Source organism: Bidens hawaiensis, unplaced genomic scaffold (genome assembly GCF_021521415.1).
Source record: "Bidens hawaiensis isolate Kalapana, Puna unplaced genomic scaffold, B.hawaiensis_p1.1 tig00023273_1, whole genome shotgun sequence".
NCBI lineage: Eukaryota > Viridiplantae > Streptophyta > Magnoliopsida > Asterales > Asteraceae > Bidens > Bidens hawaiensis.
The window spans coordinates 334,369-340,368 of NW_027493653.1; positions in this window are offsets into that span (position 1 = coordinate 334,369).

Below are 6,000 nucleotides of genomic sequence, written 5' to 3' on the forward strand. Positions count from 1 at the left end.
TTATAGATAAGAGGGTTTTTCAATACATAATTAGTAAGTTTTTTCCCAAACTAGTATTGGAGGAAAAAAGTATTTCACATTACGGTGTTCCTTAAAAACTATTTACCAAACTAGTGTTGATGGAAAAAAATATACCATTTTGGTGTTTTCATTTATTCTGTATTCATTTTTTTACTTTTAAGTTTATTTTTTCTAGTAGTTAATTTATTATTGGAATTGCCCTACAATTTGTATGTGTGGTGTGGCTGTATCACATCCGAATCGTTGTTTCCTTATTCGAAGATCCTGGAGTTGTAATTGGGTTAACACTCGTTCATACAACATGAACTCTAATTAACCATTTTGATCTCACGACTCTTTAATTACATCACATACGTGAATTATGGAGACAAGAAGTACCACCGATTTGAAGAAATTGGTTGAAAATTTGAAGGCTGAAAAACAACATATGGTACAACAAATGCAATTGATGCAAGAGCAGATCAACAAATTAACCATATCGGGGTGCGGGCCGCATGATAAAGGCCCGGAGTTAACCGATAATGATACTGATGGAGAAGAGTACGAATGGCATTCCCGCACTTCTGAACACGTAAACCGGAATGGATCCGGAAATTGGTTTGCAAGTGACATCAAAGTAGACATGCCCGAATATGAAGGTCGATTGGATCCCGACGAGTTCATCGAATGGATGAATATGGTTGAACGGGTGTTCGATTACAAGCAAACTATTGAAGAGAATAAATTTAAAGTGTGGCATTGAAGTAAAGGAAGTATGCTTTCACTTGGTGCGCAAACGTCTGTTTAGAAAATGAAAGATTGGGAAAGGAGAAGATAAAGGCGTGGTCAAAGATAGAGCGATTAATGAAGAAGAAATTCATGCCAACATATTATGTGCAAACCAATTTTACCTAGCTACACGCATTAAAAAAGGGCTCCAATACGGCTTAAGCGTATTCTCAAGATTTTGAGCATCTTATCGTGAAGTGTGATGTACCGCCTGATGATCCTCAAACCCTAATTAGATATTTGGGTGGGCTGGAAACACAGATTGCCCATGTTATTGAACTGCGATCTTATTCTACTTTGGAGGAACTAATGATTTTATCCCACAAAGTGGACGTAGAATAAAGAAGCAAAGGAAAACGAAAGGCCCAAAGATCAAGTTAAAGGCCCAATTCATTTAGTAAAGCTCCAGCCAATTCTAAAGCTACCACGAATACGACCTCGAGGCCGACCAACACCTCAGTACTGATAAACCCTTCTGCCAAAGCACCCCGTTGATGCTTCAGATGTCAATGAATTGGTCATGCTTCATTTGAATGCCCTAACAAATGAATAGTTACTTTGGCAGACCTCGAACATGTTGATTAAGATGACAACAAAGATCAAAAAGAAGGGTGGGCCTTGGTTACTGAAAACGAAGAGGAAGTGATTGGAACTGATGAGGGTAAATGTCTTGTTATCTGCCGATCCCTAATTAATGACGCCACACCTTAAGCGGACTTACAACATGAAACAATCTTTCACACCCGTTGTACTGTATCAAACAAGGTACGTAATTTAATTACTGATGGGTGCAGTTGTGCTAATGTTGCCACTTAAACCCTTTTCGAAATTACAATTATCCATAAAACCCCACCCCCATTCCATATGGGATACAATGGTTCAATCAAGGCAAGAGAATCTAAGTGTTGCATCGGGTTTTAGTGTCTTTTAGCATCAGTCAGTGGCACAAGGACCGACTTTGGTGTGATGTCATCCTAATATATGTATGTCATATCTTATTAAGAAGACCATGGTTGTTTGGCAAGCGGGTTGTGCACGATGGTCATAAAAACACATACTCTTTACAACAAAATAACAAGAAAATTACCCTCACTCCTATCTCACCTAAACCTACTGCAACCTCACAACCTTTACCTTAGGGTATCCTCCTGAAGTCTAACCTACATGAATATGCCTCTTTTAGGGACCACATTTTGCTTGGTTTAAATGAACCAAAACCCTTCACTAAACCGAACCCCACCCACTTCTTAAACTCTTACCGGAAGCCTATAGCCATGTTTCCCACTAGAAATACCCTCCGCCCTACTCCCATTACGAGACAACAACATAAAATATACCTCATTCCCAGTTCCTTCCTCCAATATAAACCTTCTTATCGATCCAATCCACAAGAAAGTTTGGAAATTTGAAGACAAGTGGATGATTTATTATCTAAGGGCATGATTCGAGAATCACTTACTCCATGTGCGGTTCCCACCTTGTTGGTACCAAAGAAAAATGGGAAATGGCGTATGCGTATGGATAGCCAGTCGATCAACAAGATTACTATTAAATACCGATTCCCAATACTACGTTTGAGTGATCTCTTACATTAGTTGTAGGAGCTGTAGTATTTCTAAAGTTGATCTCCAAAGTGGGTACCACCAAATTCAAATATGTGAAGGCAAACCAAAGAGGGGTTATATGAGTTGCTCGTAATGCCACTTGGTCTTTCCAATGCTCCGAGCACTTTCATGCGCCTTATGAATCAAGTTTTGAATTCGTTCCTTGATCGTTTTGTGATGGTGTACTTTGATGACATACTGATTTTTAGTAAACCTAAACAGGAACACGCCCATCATTTACAGCAAGTATTCGAGGTACTATCTCGGGCTAAAATTTATGGTAATTCAGACAAATGTGCAGTCTTTACAGAGCATGTCACATTCTTGGCTATGTTATCGGCTCCCATAGTATTTAAGTTGATCAAAAAATGATCCAAGCAATTCAAGACTAGCCCTTTCCTACTTAAATCCAACAGGTACGTAGTTTCATTGGTTTGGCTTCTTTCTATAGAAGGTTTGTGAAGAATTTCGGTACCATCATTACCCCTTTAACAGACTCACCAAACTTAAGCAATTTGCGTGGAGTAACAGTTCTCCATTTGACTTTGAAACTCTCAAAAGCAAATTAACTTCTACTCTAATCTTATTTTTACTGTTTTCGAGGAGGTATTTACAGGCATTTCTATTCTTGTATGTATGTTGCTGACTTGGTTTAAAAAAGCGCGCTTAAGGCGAGGTGAGGCGAGAAGCGACCCAAGGCGAGCACCTCAACGATTTTGCCTACCCAAGGCGAAGTCTGTTCAAAAAGCGAGGAGGCGAAGGCATTATGTACAAAAAGAGACCAGTTAACCCATTTTCAACTTAATCTATATAATTAGCCATTTCTGGACTTTTCACATTTGGTAATAAACTTTTGAAAGTTGAAACAAGTTTGAATAATGTTATTTTGGAAACACTTTCAAGTAATTTGGTACTCGATAACTTGTTTTTATGCTACTTTAATATTTTGAGCGAGTAATATGATACTCGAAAAAATGTTCCATACTTAGAATTTTGGGATATATATATGTTGATATTTTAGACGTTTAATATATATTATAATGTGGTTTGTATATAATATGTGGCTTATACATAATTAAATATTTTTTTAAAATAAGGTCGCCTTACGTTCAAAAAGCGTTCGCTTTTGTGCTTTTCCCCTCGGCTGAGTACCTCTTCGCTTTTGTTCGCCTCACGCTTTTTTAATCCAAGGTTGTTAATCAACACACTCATTTTTCTTTGATACTTCTAAGTGTTATAGTTGATTCTTTAGGCAACAAATTGTACTAGTGGAAAACTTTAGTATGTACCGGAAAAGTGTATTTATTTTCATGTGTAAGCCCTTAATTTTATGGGTCATGATATTCTATATTTATGATGTATTCAAGGATATCACTTAACCTTATAAATAGAATTTAAAAGGAATGCATGCTTCTTAAAAGTTATTTTGATTGTTTCAAATAAAGTAGATTAGTTTTAGAAAAAACTGAATCTATAATAACTCTAGTGATAACATTTATTTAAATGAGTTATTGATTATGATAAGAGACATTATGTTTAACTAATCCCATTTGTCATGACCAAATTTTTGATAAAATGATTGTTATCAAAAAGAGCAGTAGGTTTGTCATATCATGTCTTGAGGGATAATCAAAAACGAGAAGAGCTAAAAGCTATTGAAACTCTTTATATAGCAAAACTTATTTTGGTTTTTGAGATTAGAGTGGATGATTTGATGAGATATCAATTTATAGAAGAAAATTATAGTGAGTAATATTATAGGGTACTAAAGTAAGCCAGGCGATAATTATGATTATTAGATTAATGAAGGATCATTAATGTGTGGATCATTATATTTTATTGAAGATGAGATACATATATTATTAATATCAAACTAATAGACTATATAAAAATTCTACTTAAACAAAAAAGACATCACCTTTGAGCAGAAGTAAAATTTAATTTAACTATGTGTACAAAACAACTGTAACACATTACTTTTAGGCAGAAGTGATAAAATTATTTTAGTTATGCACAGGTTAGCTTTGCTGGATATAAATGTAGCACCTCATTTTTTGGCAGAAGTGAGACATTTAGATCATATTAGACAAAAACTAACAAAGCTTGCAGTTAGATTTGAATGATAGGGTAGATGTAGCACATCACCTTTAGGAAAAAGTAATACATCGAAAATTCATTCAAGTTAAACATTTTATGTTTTGTAAAATTTATGAGGCTTAAAGTGCTTAGAAAACATTGAATTAGTCCGGGAAAAGTTAGTTTACAGGAATTTCACCTTAGTTATCGGGAATTAAGATTTCTCGGGAAATTATAAGTTCTTGGGAATTATGAGTTCTCAAGAGTAGTTAGTTTTTGAGAATCTCACCTTAGTTCCCAAGAAGTTTGAAGTTCTCAGGAATATTGGATTTTCGGGAACTTAGTGTTTCCGGAAACCATGTGTTTCGGGATTTATTAGTTTCCGGCTTTTAAGTGTTTCTGGAATTTTAGTGGGTTCTCGGCTTTTAATAAGTTTTCAGGAAAAGTAGTTTCCGGAAACTATATATAAGTGGTTTTTAATTCCCGGAAACAAAGTTATAATATGTAAACCCTATTTTAACACCCATAATCTGTGAAAAGTTATGACCTGTAAATTTGTTAAGCGATAAGGTTTGGTTCAAAAGTTAAGGGATTGAAATTTATTTGTTTTGGGTTTTGAAGATTTGATTATATCCGAGATTTTTTATTTATTTGAAATATATCATATATTAATTTTAAGATTTCAAACAATCTTGGAGATAAAGTTTTAACCATTAATTAAGGAAAACACATTACGATCTAGATTCTAAACCAAAAATATGTATATATATATATATTTTTTAAATTATGATGAACACCAAGAATATCATCGAAAAAATAACTATTAAGTTTTAAATTTCTGGAATCGAAATCTTTAAGCATAGTTTAACATATTTTGAAAATATTACGATTTATTAATTATGAATTTTAGGGATTATAAATAGTTGCATAAACGGTTTTCATGATGAAATCAAGTTTGATGATAAATACCGAAAACTAATATATGGTTTATCAAGTTTTAGCCCATGTTTTCTGAATTAAGTTCCAGGATTTAGGGAAAACACAAAGAATTGATTAATCAGCATCGCTCTTATACCACATATTGATCAGTTCTTCATGTGATGATGGAAAAAGCATGTATAATATGATAAACCAAAGATAAAGTGTGTACTTGTTATAATATGGTGATTAGTAACCGAAGCAAAGAAGAACGTAGACGGTCTGATTGTCAGATTGGTCGAGTTCCCTTTTACAACGTATAATTAAGAATGGGGATTAGGGTTCTAGGGAGGAACCAATTTTGGTAGAGAGATGGCACACGAACATTGTGTGTGTGTATCCTTAGGTTATGATGTTAGGCTATTATCTCCCTTATATACACCTAACGGGAAACCCTTTATTAACTAGTAAGGGTAATATAGTCTATCAACAATTGCCAAATTAATATATAATAAACTATAATTTAATTATTTATTGGATAATAATGGATCATATTAATAACTACATAAAAATAAATTTATTTTTACATTAGGATGAAATTGAGTTGGAACTT